Raw genomic sequence first — 23,031 nt, forward strand, 5'->3', positions numbered from 1 at the left:
GCCTTGCTTATTAGTTGCGCTGAAGACAGTTCTAGGGGAGCAACATGTGGAAAGGATAAACAAGATATCTCTTTCTAACAACATTATCATAAGTTGTGAGTTTGGATATTTTGGACACGGTACTCAACGAAATAATATTAGGTCATTTCTTTGCACCGCAGTTGGATGAATCGACTGACGTTGTGTCTTACTTCCAACTGCTAGTCTGTTTTCGACACATAAAAGACAACGGCCTGAAAGAGGAATACTTCTTGGTCCCGTAATCAAGGGACAATACTACGTGCAACGAATATATTTTTCGATCAGCGAAGAAGTTTGTTGAGGAAAATTAGAGACGTTGGTCAAATGTGGTACATGTGAGCACAGACAGAGCACCTTCCATGCTAGTCATTGTCTCTGAATCCATGTATTGGTGAAAGACGTTACTCCAAATAGAACGTTCTACCACGGCAGTATTATCGTTACGCTTTGACAGTGAAAATATCCCACCTGATATGTTCATTGAACTCACTCATATAGTGAATATTGTAAACCCTATTCGAGACAGTGCAACGAACACAAGAGTTTTCAAAGAATTGTGGAAAGAAACTGAAGCAAAATTCGATGTGCTCTTGTTCCACCCCAAAATACGACGGCTATGACGTGGTAATATGCTGCATAGAGTGCTCGATTTGCAACAAGGAATTGCTTCGCTTCTGAAAAGGGCGGTGACGGGAAAGGATAAACACTTACATGCTGAAATAACAGATATATTTACACTGACGAAAAAAAAATCGAGTTGTTGAAGGCGCAGAAGATGAAAACTACGTGGCCTCTTGACACTGAAGATTTTGAATTCATTAATAAATGTCACATAAGACTACAGACTTACAGAACACAGATGGATAAAAAACATCGCAACATCAAGAAGGAATTGTCCGAGATAAACGAATGTTGGTAGGCGCGTTTCTACATATGAAAGACGATGACTATTCAGATTTCGTGCCACTCGCATAAGATTAGCGCTAGTAGCGCCAGTAAGAGGAAGCAAATGAGGTTTGCCTAAGTACACTCAGCAACGATCGTAACCATCAGTTATCTTCGAGATTGGACGTGGTGACCTGATGTTAGTCAAGAATGCCTTTATGGTGACAAACATGGCATTATCAACATCTCACTGAATATGTATGAGGGCTACGAGAAGCTCAATGTTCCTTCTGCGATATTGTAGAAAGATTTGACAGGCATATAGGCACCGTATACGACTATTGGCAGCGGTACTCTCGGGTATACGGTTGACAGAAGACCGGGCTCTGAACGGCCAGTTGGCACTATCGAGGGGGAAGACCTTCTGGTTTCGTTGTGGCTCTGACGCATCGTACTCCATCTGTATCAGCAATCTGAGCAGCAGTTAGCTCCACATAGACAAAATGAAAACCTACAAATCAGTTACGTTAAGGACAGCTCCGAAGCTGACACACTGTAGCATACATTCCGCTGATTCCAAACCACCACCATCTTCCGACTTGTGGTGTCAAGCAAGAGCTCACTGCACAGCAAGGTTTGCGTCTATTGTGTTTTCTGATGAAAGCTACTTCTGCCTCGGTGTCAGTGATGGCCGTGTGTTGGTTAGAAGGCGGTCAGTTGAGATCTGCAACCAATCTATCTGCCTGGTAGATGCATTGCACTTACATCTGGAGCTGTGGGCTGGGATGCAATTTCTATGACAACAGGAGCACTCTCGTGGTTATTCCACTCACCCTGGCTGTAAATTGGTACGTCAGTCTAGAGATTCGACCAGTTGTGCTGCCATTCGTAAACAGCATTCCAGGGGATGTTTTCCAACAGGATAACGTTCGCCCTATTGTAACCCAGCACCGTCTACAGTGTGTCGACATGTTACTTTGGCCTGCTCGATAAGCAGATCTGTCTGCATCTGTACAACACAATGCAAGCACGTCTGCATGCTTGCATTCAACTTTTTGAATGTTACACCTGTTAATAATGTACTAGCATTTCACTCTGCAATGGCTTACATTTAACTGTGATCTTGTAATGTTAATCACTTAAATATGTTACCCAGACAAATTATTCCCGAAATTTCATTACTCTCATTTTTTGATGTCGTGAATTTTTTCCATCTATGTATTTCGAAAGTGCCATATCGTTGTTTTTTATTTGTGGAAATAATTATGTTTGACCTAAGATTGTAAGGAAATATAGCGAAAATTTTGACAGCACAAGACCAAGGTACTAGTTTCCTCCACAGAATAGACGTTTATCAGTGCAGGTTGAAGACCAAGACAATTCAATTTGGCCAGAGCTGATAGTGATTCTCGACGTCAGCAATGAAATCTTACTTGCCGACTCATGTGACGGCTCCTTCGAGGACTCTGTTATCTGCTAGCCGGTTGCCCTGCAGGAAGCTGTGCATGTTTCGCGTTACTATTTTTCTTGTGAGGCCTAGTCAGGTTTCATGCATGCTACCTGCTCTGGACAAACAGGAGTCTCGTTTGGTCACTGACATCACAGCCTACAGGGCGGGAATTCTGAGACAACGCCAGTTAACCCTCGAGACCAAACAGAACGTTACACGCCCGACGGCCGACCTGCGATCTTTCTCAAACGATTGTAAACAAACTTTGGTAACAAGATTTGATCCTTGCGTATTTTAAAGCTACATTTGTTAGCTTCGTGATGAACTGCCTGTCATTTCGTTAATGATTATATTTATTGTGATATTTTAGGATTTAGTAGACTACTGCAAGAATGTCGGAAAGTTTGCAGTGAAAAGTAGAGGTTGCTATGAATTTTCATTTGGTGCTTTATGTGTTTTATGTTTCTATCGTGACTTCAACTGCATTAGAATGTTAGTGAGATGAATATTTAGAAATTCAGTTGCATTTTGACGAAGGAAACTGATTAATGTGGCAACAGGGAGTCTTACATATTACTCAAAACTTGTCACTGACAGTGTTTCTCTGGAAAAAAAATTTACTTGAGGACAAGTCTGGGGAAAATAATTCGCTACTTCTGTTGAAATATTAGCGAAATCCTCTACCCTAATGCATTTTTAATAACGAATGGTATGGATTGAAACTGGGCAGTTACCTAATAAATACGAAAACAGCTTACAACACGTAGCTGTCCCTATACATCTTTTAATTAGTCAAAGATACTGGTAATCTGTTTACATCTGATGTGTAGTTGACTGGATTTTGCAAAACTAAATGTTTTCTCGCTAGACTTCTTATTCCCTCTAATTTTCTTCAGAGTTACGTTATCAGTGGCGAGTTCTGAGTAACAAGTACCCATGTTGCCACATTCAAATGTGCTTCTTGCGCCGAAACACAGCAGAGTTTGTAAATATTAACGTCACTAACATTCTAATGCAGTTGAAATTGCTACGGAATCATAAAACAGCAACTGATGGAAAGACAAGCCAATAGTTATTGAAAATACCTATTCTCAGTATAAGGCAGCGTGGAGGGCAAAAATGGCAGAGGGAGACTAAGAGATGAATACACTAAGCAGATTCAGAAGGATGTAGGCTGCAGTAGGTACTGGGAGATGAAGAAGCTTGCACAGGAGAGAGTAGCATGGAGAGCTGCATCAAACCAGTCTCAGGACTGAGGCTTTTTCGCTTGCGCTCTAGTTTGGGACGAAGCGCTTTGGGTATGATACATTTTCTACAGCAAATCCTTCAAAGTTTAAAAAAAGTTCAATATTTTAGCTGCATTTCATAGGCAATATGATATGACCTAACATGCACCAAACGAAAGTTCATGGCAACTTCTATTTTTCGCTGCAGACTTTCCGAAATTCTTGCAGTAGTTTACTTAATCCGAAAATACCACAATAAATATTACCATTAATGAAATGATAGGTATTTCATAATGAAGCTGACAAATTAAACTGTACGATGTGCAAGAATCAAACTTTTTTACCGCTTAGTTTCCTTGCAACTGTTCGAGAAAGATTGCCGTCCGGCAAGCTCGTGCGCCCTAACGTACATGCAGTCAAACCAGGCAGCCAAATGATACACCGTACGAGAGGTTCAGCATGCGAGGTAGCCGCCACCCCCAGCAGTTAACCATCTGGTAAACTTTCTGAGAACATTGCTCTATGTGGGACGGGCTTAGGCAGTGTGAGGTGCCGGCTCAGAAGCACCAGGCGAAAGCCACCGCTCGTTCATCAGCCCTGTCCAGGGTCAACGACTTGAGGTGTGCTTGCACCACTACGCCTTGTATCAAAACCAATAAAAGTTTTTTGTAGCTCTTAAAATTTTTTACCCAGGAACCCCCTCGTCTCTGCAACCATCCCACTGACCGTTTCATCTGGTGTCAGCAGTTAGTCTTCGAGCCCATCACTAAGTCGTTTGGTGACAACAGTACGAGCAAAAACACCTATTGTATCTTAATTGAAGGCTGAGTGCAGTATTTTTGTTTTGTTTTTTGTGACTGCGAGTGCCATGACTAGTCAGTGAGTTTTTCTCAAGGACTGAGTAGTACTTGCAAGTTTAGTGTGTGATACAGGAACACAGACAGTAATGGGAGCAGGCTTACGTGTTAGTGTTAGTTTTCTGGTAATTATGGGCAATACGGGTGTCATGAGCAAGAGCTATGGCTCATTATCTAGAAGTATATAAAAAAACTGTTAATCATCAGTAGTAATTTGGCAGGAGAAGCTAAGTTAAGTAGTTGTTTTGGTGTATAACATCAATGAGTAAGAGAAGCCACTCAGACGAGAGTAATATGTTAGTGTTGCAGTTAAGTGGTCTCTTAATTTTATTTTGTTTCGTGTGGAGCAAGGCGTATGATTCGATATTATAGCATGTAAGGAAGTGCGGAGTGTTTCAATGGGATTTTTCTCGTTTATATTGTGTAGATTGTGGCATATAATCATGTATCACAGGATCAATACAGCAAGGTCGTTGATACCTCGAGGAGCTACGAGGGAGAAGATGTTGAGAATTTTAAGGGATAAAGTAGATAGAGTGTGATTGGAAAATGTGGACAAGAATAAAAGATTAGAAGCACTTGATTCTTAGATGGAGGAAAAGACGTAGCGCAAGACTCCAGAGATGAGAGGACAGAAAGAAGAAAGAGGAAGCAGAATGGAAGAAAGAGAATGCTGAAAGGGAGAGGAGCAGGCTTGTGGTTAATTTGCCTGTTCGTATAGAATGTCCGACTACAGTTGATGTGCTTAAACCTATCTCACCTGTGGAGAGCAGGACAGAATGTCCCGGTTGGTTAGACGATTTTCTTGGTAGGAAGACTAAATTAACTGTGCATGGTGTCGAAATACGACTTTCCGGGAATTTAAGTAAGGCACTGAAGAATGATGTTGTTGAAGTTAAGGAGAGTAATGTAGAATTCCTGCTCCGATACCAGTGAATTGTGGAGTCTGGGGTAACTGTAGTGCCAGACGGAATGAGTGTGGACCGTACCGAAGTGATTCAGTGAAGTGAAAGCAACATGGGTGATTTATGTGACGTACTGTCTGTCCCACTGGCTGATGGTGGGTTCCGTGTTGAGGCCAGAGAGTCTAGGCCGGACGCCCAGGGAAGTGAATGCGCCTCTGATTTTTGTGTTGCGCAGAATGGAACTACCGACGGATTTGTTGTTTTAGATACTACAAGGAATACACGAGAAGTTGTTGATACTTATGTTGCAGGTGTTGTGGCACAAACGGTGCACGCACGCACGTTTCCTCAGGGTGAATGGAGGAAAAGTAAGAGAAGGCGTGGCTGTGGAGTTGATAATCAGGTGGACGGAGCTTAATCTGGTGAAAAGTGTACGTCAGAGGTTCGGAATGTAAAAACGAGCGCAAGTACTGGCTCACAGCCGTGACGCAAGGAGCGAGCTTTTCATAACACAGCCATAGTCTGATATATGGGATGAGCATGGAATGGGTGAAGGGTGCAAAGCAAGCCAAAATTGACCGACGGCGACAAAAAGCCGTTGCCAGTGTGGAGACCTCACGACGTGCATCTAGTGTAGAAGACGAACCACTTAAGCGATGTACAAATATATTCAGTAATAATTCGCATGACACAGTGCCGGCAGACAACGGGAAGTTGTTTTTGGGTAGGCAGGAGTATCATAAAATTCATTAACGAGTGGTACAATGAAAAGAGTAAGTGGAACTACATGTTGAGGTGTTAGAAATGGGAGCACTATATTTAAGGATAGTTTTTGGAGTATTTTGTCTTGGGAGGAGTAAGATGAACGTTGTCCGAAGGACAAAGGTCCGAAAGCTGGGCCAGAGCAAAGGGCGTAAGGTTGTAATGAAGCCAGACCAAGTTTTGTAGACGGTGACATATTAAGGATAATTGACTAAGAAAGAATGAGAGTCATTTTAGCTTGTAAGTGTGGAATGGAGAGCTAGCTTTTGTGTGCATGAGCATGGTAAGAGGCCTAGCAGTGGAATATGTTTCGTAGAATTTGAATTAAGGAGCAGGTCAGGATACTATTGAGAGATGATATGAGTTTAAGCAAAACAAACGAGAGACGAAAGATAGATTTATGGAGTGAGGAACGATGTAGTATTGGGTACTTATTTTACGATTTAAGGGTATAAGTAATTATAATAGAGAGCTGGAACAGGATGGGACCCGAGCAACCAGATCTTGTGCATGGGGGGGGGGGGGGGGGCAGTGTAGTCTTGCGACGCTGTCTTTGGACAGAAAACTATTACCCTTTAACAAAAGTTCGGAGAAGTAGCAGGGACGCGCCATAGAGAATAGCGTTAACAGTCGCAGTCGGTAGCAGCCAGCGTGGTGACAAGTGGGTCACAGTAACAGACCACAAATTGATTGCACTGCAAGGACAGCTCAGCTCAGTGGCAAACGAGCCGCTTAGCGAGAACAGTGGAGCAAGTGGGAGAGGTGTCATCACATCAAGTTGAATCTCTTGTTATGGAAACGTGACTAGGCGCCGGGTTATTAGGAAACAACTAAGTCCTGGAGGCATATAAATAAGTCTGGATTTTGAGGCAGGGGGCACTTGTCAACGCCGAAAGCCGGCAGTACCACCACGATGCCAGAGCGACGCAGGACGGTGAGACGACTGGGCTCCGACAGCTGCAGCCATGGATTTGAGAGCCATCTGCCGACTGCACCAAGTCCTTGAGGTGACTTAGTGTCAACATACTGCTGACCTGATATCCGGGGCGCAGCCCCGAATCCTCCCGCGGTCAGAAAAATGGTACCTAATCCTCTCAAGCTCGCAAGGGTCTGAAAAACGATGTGACCGAATCCTCCCATTTCAAGCAGGTGGCAGTTCTAAACGTTATGAATACTCCAAGCACGCAAAGGAAAGCATATGAAGTTACAGTAGAAGATGTAAAAAATTTTCGCGTGTACTGTATGTTTAAAAGTTTTATCTTTTATCTTACTGAGATAAAGTCCAGCCGGCTCAGCGCCAGCTACTAAGATCCCCTCAAGACCACGCCCAAAGTGTGTGTAAGTGAATCAATATTTTTTGTTTTAAGCATGGGAGAGGTAGGGCAAGGAGATAAGGAATATGGCAGACACAATTACATTATTGTCTATAATATAACATACAGTGCGTCAGTTTGGGAGGATTCGGTCCTGTTACCTGCTTACACACCTGGTTTCGGGAGGATTCGAGGCTGCGCCCGCCATTCGTGACTGCCACCAGCGACGCCGATTGCGAGGAGCCATCTCCCGAGTGGGTTACTATCACAGCAGAACACAACGCGATCCTCGAGTTAACGGCCGTGGCCTGCACAGGTTGCCGTCTTAAGTAGCAGGGGGTGCCGGCTCACCTGCAGTAGGCAGAAGCCCCCTCTAGGGTCAACGGCTAGAGGCGTGCCTGCCTCACAATGCCATCCATGTATCGAAATCCATAAAAGTTCTTTGTAAGTGTTAACAGTGTTTATCCTGGACCCCAGGGCCTGTCACCTCCATTCACGCCGGCCGCGGTGGTCTCGCGGTTCTAGGCGCGCAGTCCGGAACCGTGCGACTGCTACGGTCGCAGGTTCGAATCCTGCCTCGGGCATGGATGTGTGTGATGTCCTTAGGTTAGTTAGGTTTAAGTAGTTCTAAGTTCTAGGGGACTAATGACCACAGCAGTTGAGTCCCATAGTGCTCAGAGCCATTTGAACCTCCATTCACCACCCGACAGCTCCAAATGGAATTAGCAACATTTCATCGAAATATGGTTGGCGAGTATCCCATACTATCCAAAAAAGTCTTATGAATACATATACTATTTGCTACTACTTGCAGGTGTAATATTTTAACTACTGTAGTGCGGGCCGGTGTGACTGAGCGGTTCTAGGCCCTTCAGTCTGGAACCGCGCGACCGCTACGGTCGCAGGTTCGAATCCTACCTCGGGCATAGATTTGTGTGATATCCTTAGATTACTTAGGTTTAAATAGTTCTAGGTTCTAGGGGAATGATGACCTCTGATGTTACGTCCCATAGTGCTCAGAGCCATTTGAACCATTTGAACTACTGTAGCAATCAAAAGTGAGGAATGAAATAAATTTGGAACATGATGTATGATGTGCGTTGGCAGACACCAATACCAAAAAAAAAAAAAATTAGAAAGAACCAGTACCAAACATTTCATTGACTTATTCTGAAGGGTGGTCCATTGATCGTGACCGGGACAAATATTTCACGAAATAAGCGTCAAACGAAAAAACTACAAAGAACGAAACTTGTCTAGTTTGAAGGGGGAAACCAGATGGCGCTATGGGTAGCCCGCTAGATAGCGCTGCCATAGGTCAAACGGATGTCAACTGCGTTTTTTTTTTAACAGGAACCCCCATTTTTTATTACATCTTCTTGTAGTAAGTAAAGAAATATGAATGTTTTAGTTGGACCACATTAATCTCTTTGTGATAGATGGCGCTGTAATAGTCACAAACATATAGCTCACAATCTTAGACGAACAGCTGGTAACAGGTAGGTTTTTTTGAATTAAAATACAGAACGTAGGTACGTTTGAACATTTTATTTCGGTTGTTCCAATGTGGTACATGTACCTTTGTGAACTTATCATTTTTGAGAACTCGTGCTGTTATAGCTTTATTACCTGTAAATACCACATTGATGCAATAAATGCTCAAAATGATGTCCGTCAAACTCAATGCATTTGGCAATACGTGTAACAACATTCCTCTCATCAACGAGTAGTTCGCCTTCCGTAATGTACGCCCATGCGTTGACAATGCGCTGACGCATGTTGTCAAGTGTTGTCGGTGAATCACGATAGCAAATATCCTTCAACTTTCCCCACAGAAATAAATCCGGGGACATCAGCTGCAGTGAACGTGCGGGCCATGGTACATTACAGGATTCTTTTTCCTATTCATCTGCATTAATTTACATTTATCTATATATAGAGTTAGCTGCTATTCTTTACACCAATCACAAATCCTGTCAAAGTCATCTTGTATCCTCCTATAGTCACTCAACTACGACACCTTCCCGTACATCACAGCATCATCAGCAAACAGCCGCACATTGCTATTCACCCTATCCAAAAGATCATTTATGTAGATAGAAAACAAGAGCGGACCTACCACACTTCCCTGGGGCTCTCCAGATGATACCCTCACCTCCGATGGACACTCACCATCGAGGACAAAGTACTGGGTTGTATTACTTAAGAAGCCTTTGAGCAACTCACATACTTGGGAGCCAATCCCATATGTTCGTACCTTAGTTAGGAGTCTGCAGTGGAGCACCAAGTCAAACGCTTTCCGGAAGTCAAGGAATATGGCATCCGTCTGATACCCTTCATCCATGGTTCGCAAGATATCATGCGAAAAAAGGGCGAGTTACGTTTCGCAGGAGCGATGTTTTCTAAAGCCGTGCTGATGCATGGACAGCAACTTCTCTGTGTCAAGAAAATTCATTATATTCGAACTGAGAATATGTTCGAGAATCCTGCAACAAACCGATGTTAAGGATATTGGTCTGTAATGTTGAGGAGCCGTCCTTCTACTCTTCTTATACACAGGCGTCACCTGCGCTTTTTTCCATTCGCTCGGGGCTTTACGTTGGCCAAGAGATTCGCGATAAATGCAAGCTAAGTAAGGAGCCAATGCAGTAGAGTACTCTCTGTAAAACAGAATTGGAATCCCATCAGGACCTGGCGATTTATTTATTTTCAACCCATTCAGCTGCTTTACAACCCCAGTGATGTCTATCACTATGTCCTCCATTCGGGAATCTGTACGCGACTCAAACGGCGGTATGTTTGTACGATTATGCTAGGTGAAAGATTTCTCAAATGCTAAATTTAAAATTTCAGCTTTCGTTTTGCTGTCTTCCGTTTCCAGGACAGACTGATCAGTGAGTGACTGGATGGAAGCCTTCGAGCCGCTTACCGATTTTACGTAAGACCAGAATTTCCTTGGGTTTTCAGCAAGATCTTTTACTAAGGTATGACGGTGGTAGTGGTTGAATGCTTCGCGCATCGCTCTTTTTATAGCATCACGAATCTCCACTAAAGAGACAGCTTACACTATACTCGTTCGTCCTCTGTTAGAATATTGCTGCGCGGTGTGGGATCCTTACCAGGTGGGATTGACGGAGGACATCGAAAGGGTTCAAAAAAGGGCAGCTCGTTTTGTATTATCACGTAATAGGGGAGAGAGTGTGACAGATATGATACACGAGTTGGGATGGAAGTCATTACAGCAAAGACGTTTTTCGTCGCGACGAGACCTTTTTACGAAATTTCAGTCACCAACTTTCTCTTCCGAATGCGAAAATATTTTGTTGAGCCCAACCTACATAGGTAGGAATGATCATCAAAATAAAATAAGAAAAATCAGAGCTCGAACAGAAAGGTTTAGGTGTTCGTTTTTCCCGCACGCTGTTCGGGAGTGGAATAGTAGAGAGATAGTATGATTGTGGTTCGATGAATCCTCTGCCAAGCACTTAAATGTGAATTGCAGAGTAGTCATGTAGATGTAGATGTAACTTTTGCCTGTCTTCATTTTCCCGATCTTTCTTGTACCGCGAGTGCAACTGCCTTTGCTTCCAGAGCATTCTCCGAATTGCGCTGTTAAACCACGGTGGGTCTTTTCCGTCCGTAACCCACTTTTTCGGCACATACTTGTCAATGCGTGATTTACAACGTGTTTAAAATTTGCCCATAATTCTTCCACGTCCATCGTACCGGAAGTAAATGAAATCGATTCATTTACTATGTGGGATGCTAACAACTGCTTATCTGCTCTTTCTAGTAAGAATACTCTCCTAGCCTTCTTGACCGACTTTTTAACTTTCGTAACCATAGTCATAATGACAACATCATGATCACTAATCCCTGTCCCAACACTGACACCGTCGATGAGGTCTGGTCTGTTCGTGGCTACCAGATCTAAAATATTTTCATAACTCGTTGGCTGTCGATTTAGCTGCTCAAGGCAGATTTCGGATAATGTGTTCAAAAGTAATTCACACGACGGCTTGTCTGTACCACCTGTAATGAATCCATAGACATCCCAGTCTATACTAGATAGGTTGAAGTCGCCTCCGACTAATATAGCATGATCCGGGTACTTCTGCGATACAGAATGTAGAGTCCCTTTGAATGATTCTAGAACTGTCACGGTGGAACCTGCTGGCCGGTAATAACACCCCACAATTAACTTTATTTCCCCTAGCCCTGTTAAACGTGTCCAAATAACTTCACAATCACACTCTACTTCGACCTCAGTAGACACAATATTTTTGTCAACTGCAATGAAGACACCACCTCTTACGATGTCTAATCTGTCTTTCCGATACACGTTCCAACCCTCACTACATAATTCAGAACTTCCTATCTCAGGGTTCAGCCAGGTCTCACTCCCGAGAATAATTTGCGCGCCACACGCTTCCTGGAGGGCAGTAAATTCAGGAACTTTATTCCGAACACTCTGAAAATTTATTGTTAATATCTTGATAGCTGAAGTGTCTTTCCACTGAGCGCGTCCTGATTTCCCTGCCTGCACGTCGACTGGTGAGTGTTCATCAGGACACCTCACACTACTGACTAGCCTAAAAAAAACCATGTGCACGCTACAAGTACTTTGCTACCGGAGTAGCCGCTTCCTTTCTGTAGTGATGTTCCACTTGTCGCAGCCATCGTGGATTTTCCGTTGCTCAATAGCGCATATTATGCTGGTTTACTTTACCGCTGTTGGCAAATGACGCTTCGTCGCTAAATAGAACGCGTACAAAAAATCTGTCATCGTCTCGTAATATCTCTTGTGCTCAGTGGCAGAACTGTACACGACGTTCAAAGTCGTCGCCATGCAATTCCTGGTGCTTAGAAATATGGTTCGGGTGCAATCGATGTTGATTTAGCATTCTCAACACCGACGTTTTTAAGATCCCCGATTCTCGCGCCATATGTCTGTTACTGATGTGCGGATTAGCCGCGACAGCAACTAAAACACCTACTTGGGCATCATCATTTGTTGCAGGTCGTGGTTGACCTTTCACATGTGGCTGAACACTTCTTGTTTCCTTAAATAACGTAACTATCCGGCGAACGGTCAGGACACTTGGATGATGTCGTCCAGGATACCGAGCAGCATACATAGCACACGCCCGTTGGGCATTTTGATCACAATAGCCATAATCAACATGGTATCGCCTTTCTCCGCAATTAGTAAACGGTCCATTTTAACACAGGTAATGTATCACGAAGCAAATACCGTCCGCACTGGTGGAATGTTACGTGATAGCACGTACTTATACGTTTATCCCTATTACAACGCCATCTATCACAAAGCGAAAAAAGTGGTCCAACTAAAACATTCATATTTCTTTACGTACTACAGAAATATGTTATAAAAATGGGGGTTCCTATTAAAAAAAAAACGCTGTTGATATCCGTTAGACCTATGACAGCGCCATCTAGCGGGCCAACCATAGCGCCATCTGGTTTCCCCCTTCAAGCAAAACGAGTTTCGTCCTTTGTAGTTTTTTCGTTTCATGCCTTTTTCGTGAGATATTTGGCCCGGTCACTATCAATGGACCACCCTGTATACTTAATGAAATGTCGAGTGACGAGGGCCTCCCGTCGGGTAGACCGTTCGCCTGGTGCAAGTCTTTCGATTTGACGCCACTTTGGCGACTTGCGCGTCGATGGGGATGAAATGATGATGATTAGGGCAACACAACACCCAGTCCCTGAGTGGAGAATGAAGGACCTGGACAAAAACAGAAGTTTACTTCTATGAAGGTTAGCCAAATATATTTCATCTTCCCCATGTTTAAGTCTAATGTTTTTCTAGATGCTAAAATTTCGTGGGGTTGTTAACTGATATCTGATCTCGTAATGGGTAATAATCACCGAAAGACTGATAACTGACGTTGGCTGTGCGCCGGTATACCTGTGGATTCACCAAATCTAAAATAGGGAGCTTGAGGCTAAATAAAAAGTAAGCAGAGAATATACAGGGTGTTCAAAATAAAGCGTCAAAAACTTGGAGAGGAGGTAATATTCGTCGAAGCAAGAAAAATAAGTCCAGCAAACATAGGTCTGGAAACGTATACTTTCCATGATAAACACGTGTTTATAGGAAGGGCTGCGCGAAGCTTAGTTGCAGATATTAGTGCAGTCGTTGCTTCGGCGCTCCGTCAAATGTGTCGTCAAGGTATTATAATATTTTACTCTTAGGACTCTACCTATCGTTAGGTGATCTGCAGTCAGTTGTGTGGATCGAATCGTGTTGTGGGTTACGTTAGTTTGCGTCGTGTTTGAGTGCCATATTGTACAGTACTGTCAGCCCTGTGTACGCATCGTGGTGTTTTACCTTCTTCCAAACGCAGATTCACTTCTGTGTTTACTGTTACTGCGATGTTTGTACGTACAAATGGCGTAGTACAGTTACATTAACGTTTTCTCTTTTCCACCAGTTGGTAGCAATGGAAGCCTACTATTCGACATGTGAAATGGCATATTTGATATTCTGCTACGGTTTAGCAACTGAACGTAGTCTGCGAGGCTATGCTCTCTATGCTGAAAAGCATCCATAGCGTAGAGTGCCCTCTGATAATCTGTTCGGCAGACTTTTCCAGTGCACCTTGGAAGACTGACAGTGGAAGGCCCCGTACAGTTCTCACGCCTGACATTGGGGAGCGTGTCCCACATTTGGTGGAAGAAACCTGGGATCAGATTGCGACGATTAGCGGCAGCCGAAGGTGTGTCTCACCCTCTTTCCTGGGGGGGGAGGGGGGCGGAGCGTTGGGGGGGGGGGGGAGGGTGCTTCATAAACTATTGCTATACCCATATCATCGACAGCGAGTTCAAGCCGTAAGGCCACAGGATCGTCATGGCAGACAGCGGTTGTTGCAGAAGTGTCCTGCAGATCCGCTGTTCAGCTGGCGGACCCCTTCTTCAGTCGAAAATCCATGGTGGACCCCTAGTCAGTCAAGAGCACAGTAACTTTAAATTTCAGAGCGAAACCCATGGGAACTGAAAGGTTTTTAATGCAAGTGCCATGTTCCCAATGACCCCTCCCCCGTCCCCCCCCCCCCCCCCTCCCCCGAAGTATCAATAGTCTTTGATTTAGAGATGAATGAAAACAACTTTAAATTAACGATCCAATTTGAATTCCCACTGTATCTAGACACTTACTAGTGCATTTACTCCCTTTGTTCAAAACGCTATAGCCTGATTAAAATTACTTGGTAATTTAAATTTCACACAATGGAACTGTCTGTCTCCAAGAGCAATCAACGTCACGTCCAGACTGTTCGCACTTGACAAGTTGCCGCTTATGGTCTGTTCGCTTCCACTATTTGGCTACTGTTGTGTAAGAAGCATGCATATTTCGTAACAGTCGTGTGTGTGTGTGTGTGTGTGTGTGTGTGTGTGTGTGTGTGTGGTTTTTCGTGAAATCCGAAGAAAAATGTTCAAATGTATGTAAAATCTTCCCTTGTTCGTCCTCCCTCCTCATTCATTTCAACTGGAAACCTCCCTGTTGTGAAGGCGATAGAGAAACTGCACCCTTATTCAATGATCCTGACTTCAGCCACCGATCCATGTTCGAAGTAATAAACTGGTCAAAAATCGACTTATGAAATAAGTAGTGCACTGACAAAGTAAGTTTAACATTTGATGATGCCTGGGGCCGCATACGTGCCAGCGAGCGCTGTGATTGGTCGACAAAGCTCGCTCCGCGCATGCGTAAAATGTTTCAGCGCGTCTAGCGACGTGAGCCGGGGCGCAAACGACCCCCGTGTTGTTGCTAAACACTCGATCAGAGAAGCCACATTCTCCGGCAGTAAACTGTGTATGCGTACTCACTTAGGAACCGCAAAGGCTGGTTAGGGATACGTACTGAAGTAAAAGTATACATGTTTTTCACACGAAAAAAAATAGTGATGAATTTGATTTTCACATTTTTTCAATAATTTTACTCATTATTTTACTCGATTTGGTGAAATGTGGCCGCGAACCCCCTAGAAAGATCCGGCGGACCCCTAAGGGGTCCGCAGACCACAGGTTGGGAAGCCCTGCAGTATTTTATTTACCGATGAGGCAGGGTTGTGAATTTCCATAACCAGCTTTCATGGGCAGATGTAAAACCCCAAGCAAGTCTGGAAAGAGGACATCAACATCAAAGCTCAATGAACATATGGGCAGGCGTACTTGGCGATAGATTAGTAAAGCCCTACGCGCTAACACAAAGTTTGCCAGGGACACACTATCTGGACTTTCTCGTTAATGTATTGTCAGAACTGCTGGAGGCTGTGTCATTGCAGCAACGAATGCAAATGTGGTTTACGCATGATGATGGCGCACCAGCACACTTTCGTCACAATGTGCGAGAACATCTTACACAGACATTCCAGGACTGCTGGGTAGGTCGGTGGGCCCCACACCTTGGCCTGCTCTTTCCCCAGATCTCAGTTCCCTAGACTTTCGGTTATGAGAATACTTGAAGGAATTGGTCTGCGCAATGTCAGTCAGTGACATTCGTGCTCTACAGGGTCGCGTCCTCAATGTGTGCAAGCAGGTACAACGACAGCCGAGTATATTTCAAACCGTTCGTCATTCCTTTTGTCGGAGTACAGAGGGGTGCATTGTCATGAACGAGCGCCACGTTGAATACCTCCTGAAAAAACGTATCTATCGCACAGGGTATGCTTCTCCAGACCCATGTTTATTGAACTTATTTGTCTTGTTTCAGTAAGTACTACCATCTCTCAAAGTACTCGACACTTTTTTTAACACCCCGTATAGACTGACACGCTACTGTGCCAGAACTAATTGCTGGTCTAGAGATTTTAAGCCCGATAACCTATTCCATGTGCACTCAAGCGCACTTTCATCGATCTTCCCACATTCGTGGGTGAGTACTCATAACGTGATGACCGCATAAGACGTTTGTGGAAGTTCGAACGGAAGATTAGGAAGGAAGGTTAGTGTTTAAAGCCCCTTCAGTAAACCTATCGATGTCTAGATGGCAACGTGTTTTCCTAATGTGTGCATTCACATCTAAATAGTAACGCGTTATCGGCAAAAGCAAGGTGTATCCATTAATGCATCTATCATCTTAAAAAATCATAATTTGGAAACTATGACAGACAGAGGGAGCATCGTGGTTTTGTAGAAAACGTTTATCAGCTCTATAAGTATTTTCCTGTTATGGTGGGATTTCAGTGTGTGCCCCAATTGTCACTCTGTAGCTTACCGTGTACAAAGAAGAAAATAAAAATTTATGATAATATGATTATTTACATATTTAAGCTTAACTTCTAATATTTTAGTTTTCGTCCCATGTAGAGGACTTCTTGTAGAAACTGACAACAGTTCCTCTCGAACACTATATAAAAAATAATACCGTTGCCGAAAGGCGTGCTTTCTTAACAGATGTAGTTTGCCTCAGTGGGACTACACTGTGCTACGTAACATCTACATCTACATCTACATCCATACTCCATACTTTAAAGAACATTATTACAAGAATAAAAAATGAGTGAGTAATTTTCAAAATATCATGTTACATCTGTACCACTTGGCCTGAAAATATACTGTTATATTCAGTAATATTAAGTGAGTCAGTCGAGTAATGGTTTCCAGTTCCATCCGGTTGCTCAATGGTTGACGAGCGAAGAAGTACAGAGTAACAAGAAAAAGAATTAAAGTTGTCCAAAACATGTTGTTGTTGTTGTTGTTGTTGTTGTGGTCTTCAGTCCTGAGCCTGGTTTGATGCAGCTCACCATGCTCTGTCCTGTGCAAGCTTCTTCATCTCCCCGTACCTACTGCAACCTACATCCTTCTGAATCTGCTTAGTGTATTCATCTCTTGGTCTCCCTATGCGATTTTTACCCGCCACGCTACCCTCCAATACTAAATTGGTGATCCCTTGATGCCTCAGAACATGTCCTACCAACAAATCCCTTCTTCTTGCCAAGTTGTGCCACAAACTCCTCTTCTCCCCAATTCTATTCAATACCTGCTCATTAGCTATGTCATCTACCCATCTAATCTTCAGCATTCTTCTGTAGCACCACATTTCGAAAGCTTCAATTATCTTCTTGTCCAAACTATTTATCGTTCATGTTTCTCTTCCATACATGGCTACACTCCATACCAATACTTTCAGAAACGACTTCCTGACACTTAAAACTATACTCAATGTTAACAAATTTCTCTACTTCAGAAACGCTTTCCTTGCCATTGCCAGTCTACATTTTATATCCTCTATACTCCGACCATCATCAGTTATTTTGCTCCCCAAATAGCAAAACTCCGTTACTATTTTACTACTTTAAGTCCAAAACATATGATGGGCGAAATGTCATCAGTGTCTTTCTGTAAACGCTAACTCTCTGCCAATAACTAGAGTGCTCGATGTAAATATTAGCTGTAGTTAATTGAAACATTACAAGTCGTAGATTAAGACCATATTCGAGTTGTGCCCATGTACGAACCAGCATTCCAGCATCACCAATTGAGGTGTTGCTTCATTGATTCGTGTACGATGAGTGTTGTGTATGGCAATCCCTGACGCAATCCCTGACGCAACCTACAGTGATCCGTTCGTCTTCTTACGCTGAGACGGAATGTGCTACGTGTCAGTTAAGAGATGCTGCTGCAGTTATGAGTAATTTTTTCAATTTTGTGGTAAGGTCCTATGAGACCAAACTGCTGAGGTCATCGGTCCCTAGGCTTACACACTTCTTAATCCAACTTAACTTACGCTAAGGACAACATACACACCCGTGCCCGAGGGAGGAGTCGAACCTCCGACGGGGGGAGCCACAAGAACCGTGAGAAGGCGCCTAAGACCACGCGGCTACCCCACCCGCCAATGAGTAATTTGTACCACTGACGCACACCATTGTATGGCTCCGAAGATAATGTTTAATCAGTCTACAGGTTCTATCTTTATGGTCGATTGTCAACGGCCTTTTTTTTTTACAGCAGTTGTAATGTCTGAGATGTGAGATGTGAAAATCGCCTTATCACGCTCTTGTGTAGTTCTTTGATATAGTAATTCACAGATATTAACTTCATGCGCAGTTGGCCCCGTAAATTATTTCTGGTCTGTCAGTATTTAGATTTGAAAAACTTACCTAATTAATCTATGAAACATAATGCCAATTAATCGGCACTTTCAGTCTTAGTGTATGCTTGGCTTCAAACTATTATTAATCGGAGTTCTTTCATGACTATGCGACTTTTCACACTAATGTTGCATTTAGCATATTTGTTGTATCCAGTGATACCAGTATGTTTGCTAGCAAGTTTCGCTTCCGTCACTCAATAGTATTTTTGTCTGTTTATTATAAATTGTCACTTGTATACCTATTTCACAGCTAACTTTGTATACCTTCACTCCACAAAGGATATAAACTTCTTTAGCCTCTCCGAATAATCGCTTTCTTTCAAACTCCCGTGATATAAAGTCCATAAAATCTCAATAGCGTAAGCTCAATTATCCAGAGATCTTCCTGTCTCGTGGCAAATGAGACGCGAGATAAACGAAACTTCAACGCCAAAAAGACTTCACTTGACGTAAATAAAATTTTCTTTCCAAATCAGTCACTTGTAAAATTCATATTCAAGCACACTTCCAAAAAAATCTTCAAAATTATGAACGTTCGCTTTTTACTAACTTTATGGTAGCAATTATTAATTGCACTGCGGTAATAGATACACGTCTCAGACAGAAATAACAAATATAAACAGATTTTAACTTCTTGCAGCTAAATCAAGACAAGAACTCGAGACATCTTTTAATTCATTACGGTTCAAAACTGTTAAACTCATTTCTCTTCATTATAAATTTAGGGTTGGGTGAGTCGCTTCAGAGGTGGGGTAGGGGGAGGGTTTGTTCTTTGGAAAACGGCCGTCGCTTTACGCCACCGTAGACCAGGCAGGATGGCTGCGTAACAGCAAGAAGACTGGCCCTACTGCGACGCCTCACTCCCATACCATGAAACAATAGAAAGAACAGGTGTTTCTCGCAATACCATATTGCAATAGGAAATATACGCAATCTTTTCATTTTCAATAACATGCATGCGTCGAGTGGCGGAGACTGGTCGATGTTACAGTCTAATTTGATTCAGACTTAAGCAAATGGAAAAAAAGTCAATACTGAAACCATACCACTAAACAGTTGTACGTAGTACAATGGATAAGTGCATTTTTCCTGCTGCATGAGAAGATCCTCAACTTTACAGGTATGATGAGATCAGCTGTTTAAGCCACAATTCGAATAATTCGATGTGGCATTTATTCAGATACAAGAGGCATTTTCATGGACGAAAGTTTGTTAAATAACGGAAATGTCCTGAATAACATCCGCAGTTCTATCCCCAAACATTGCAGTTGTAATCTGGCACTTCCGCTTCATTTGTGAACAGTATTTCATTTCCAAAACTTGTAACATGTTCTTCGCAGTCTACGGGAGCTGCTCTGCCATTGCTGTCTCCGTGTTATCTCTGAGGAAGTGAGGAAGTATTGTCGCAGCGCTGTACGGGTCTATAAATACATCACTCTCTTCCGCGATGTCTCCTGGCTGTTGACGAAATAGAATCTACAGTTGCCGGCGAACAGGATTTTATTTAGTAATGTATACTTCTGAGGATTTTCTTACTATAAACGTGGCCAGTAATGAATTTTTATAGAAAACGGTGACCACTTTAACTGAAAGTTGACGTACATCCCTCTGTGCAACTTCAAATTCGTAAAAAGACAGGACTCGTGGTCGACCAGAGAAGACATGAAGTCGGTGTGGAAGAGCAAAGACGGTTGATTAGAGGTGAAGTACACGCATCGCCCGAAACGCCCGCACTCTCTGATACTCAGTTTTCAATCACTAGAAGCAGAAAAGCTTTGGGCAGACCCCCTTTTGAACGCATATACGCTGTTTCATCACATGAGCTTCACATCGCCATTAGGCTATTCTTCCTGATTTTGTTTTACGATTTTTGTGAAAACATATCCACAATGTAGCAATACATGGTGCTATTCACATTTATACGCCTTGAAAAGAGCGAGGATCACAGCAGCTAATGATGATGCTACCGGAATAAGAGTATATTCAGAGGGAGACACATTAATATGGTTGTGTTATAAGGTTCAATGTCGCCCATTCCTGTTCGTCATCTTAATGATTTACTTGGGATACTGCGGAACTCTTCCAAAGCTGTAATGTCTGATGACGACATGAACACATTGCTAAAGGATGCAAACACATCCGTACTAGACACCGCCGAGAGTGTAAGTGATTGGTCTTACAGCTGGTTCACAGCCAACAGCTCCTCTTTTAATCTTTAAAAAAAACCTCATTTTATGCAATTCCAAACAAATCAGAATATCTTACAGGTACTAGAAATAGAGATTAATCGTCGTACGCTTGATGAAGCTCCAATATGAATTAAAACTGTGTGCCCGACCGAGACTCGAACTCGGGGCCTTTGCCTTTCGCGGGCAAGCGCTCTACCATCTGAGCTACCGAAGCACGACTCACGCCCGGTACTCACAGCTTTACTTCTGCCAGTATCCGTCTCCTACCTTCCAAACTTTACAGAAGCTCTCCTGCGAAACTTGCAGAACTAGCACTCCTGAAAGAAAGGATATTGTGGAGACATGACTTAGCCACAGCCTGGGGGATGTTTCCAGAATGAGATTTTCACTCTGCAGCGGAGTGTGCGCTGATATGAAACTTCCTGGCAGATTAAAACTGTGTGCCCGACCGAGACTCGAACTCGGGGCCTTTGCCTTTCGAGGGCAAGCGCTCTACCATCTGAGCTACCGAAGCACAACTCACGCCCGGTACTCACAGCTTTACTTCTGCCAGTATCCGTCTCCTACCTTCCAAACTTTACAGAAGCTCTCCTGCGAAACTTGCAGAACTAGCACTCCTGAAAGAAAGGATATTGTGGAGACATGGCTTAGCCACAGCCTGGGGGATGTTTCCAGAATGAGATTTTCACTATGCAGCGGAGTGTGCGCTGATATGAAACTTCCTGGCAGATTAAAACTGTGTGCCCGACCGAGACTCGAACTCGGGGCCTTTGCCTTTCGAGGGCAAGCGCTCTACCATCTGAGCTACCGAAGCACAACTCACGCCCGGTACTCACAGCTTTACTTCTGCCAGTATCCGTCTCCTACCTTCCAAACTTTACAGAAGCTCTCCTGCGAAACTTGCAGAACTAGCACTCCTGAAAGAAAGGATATTGTGGAGACATGGCTTAGCCACAGCCTGGGGGATGTTTCCAGAATGAGATTTTCACTATGCAGCGGAGTGTGCGCTGATATGAAACTTCCTGGCAGATTAAAACTGTGTGCCCGACCGAGACTCGAACTCGGGGCCTTTGCCTTTCACGGGCAGAAGTAAAGCTGTGAGTACCGGGCGTGAGTTGTGCTTCGGTAGCTCAGATGGTAGAGCGCTTGCCCGCGAAAGGCAAAGGCCCCGAGTTCGAGTCTCGGTCGGGCACACAGTTTTAATCTGCCAGGAAGTTTCATATCAGCGCACACTCCGCTGCAGAGTGAAAATCTCATTCTGGCTCCAATATGAAGTTACTGGACACCCAGGTGAACAGTAAATTGACATGATACCAGCATGTCAATAAGTTAACAAAACAGCTCAGTTAAATCTGCTTTGCGCTTAGAAACCGTCTCATTTTGTTGACTTGCAGACAAGAGTGCTTGCATATTCACTCAATATTTTTGTGAAAAAAGTATTTCTTCTACAGGCGCATGCAGTAAGAATATTGTATAAAGAAGACAACTGAACATCTTTGAAAATCTACGCAAACTTCCATTACATGCTAATACCTTACTCTTTCGCGGTATTTATGGTTAATAATAAGAATGAATTGAGTATGAACTCTGCAGCTCACCACCACAAAACCAGAAATAAATATAATTTTCATGTAGACTGTGCATTAGTCTTTAGGGTTCAGAATGAACTTTTTTATACTCTGGTACACAAGTTTATACCTGGTTGCTAATGAGCTCCAGGCATGAAATTAGAAAACCTCAAATCTTCAAAAACAAAGTTAAAGAACCACCTTAGCCATTTAGCGGTACCTTTTTACAAAATGCAGCAAGTTACCTGTTATTTAGGTGCAATTATCTGGTTAGCGTATTAACCGTGGTTGATTCGGTGATTTAAAGAAAAGGGGGAAAAATAAATCTTAAATCTTCTGATATCATTGGGATCAATATTTTCTTTTAAAACTCATTATGCTGCGTATGACTCATGTGTTATCATATACTTCAAGACATTTAAATGCGTTGACCTGTCATTAGAATAAGGTGGAAGAAATTTGTTTGACTATACCCATATTTTGGCTGTCTGGGAAGTGAAAACCGTCATCAGTGGAAAAATGAATGAAAAACAGAAAGAAATTGACAAGTATTTTCTGAGAGTGAGCTAAAAACAAATAGTACCGAATACTGTGTGTTTCAGTTTTGTAAATAAGCTGTCAGTTCCCAGTGAGTAATGTGTAAATAATGCAGTAGCTTTTCGAATATGACATTTTGCATGTTTTGTAAATATAATGTACAAGAAACTATCACCCTCGATTGCGATAGTTA

The 23,031-nt window shown here is 43.1% G+C and overlaps 1 protein-coding gene and 2 non-coding genes across 6 annotated transcripts in view; 1 reads left to right on the top strand and 2 right to left on the bottom strand.

Moving 5' to 3' along the window:
* The window catches only part of LOC126277867 (parathyroid hormone/parathyroid hormone-related peptide receptor-like), a 506,877-nt gene that overhangs the window by 215,077 nt on the left and 268,769 nt on the right, over positions 1-23,031 (top strand). The window lies entirely within an intron of this gene.
* Positions 21,174-21,248, bottom strand: Trnas-cga (transfer RNA serine (anticodon CGA)). The gene has a single exon. It is a non-coding gene; the product is annotated as a tRNA-Ser (tRNA).
* Positions 21,474-21,548, bottom strand: Trnas-cga (transfer RNA serine (anticodon CGA)). The gene has a single exon. It is a non-coding gene; the product is annotated as a tRNA-Ser (tRNA).

Source organism: Schistocerca gregaria, chromosome 1 (genome assembly GCF_023897955.1).
Source record: "Schistocerca gregaria isolate iqSchGreg1 chromosome 1, iqSchGreg1.2, whole genome shotgun sequence".
NCBI classification, from domain to species: Eukaryota; Metazoa; Arthropoda; class Insecta; order Orthoptera; family Acrididae; genus Schistocerca; species Schistocerca gregaria.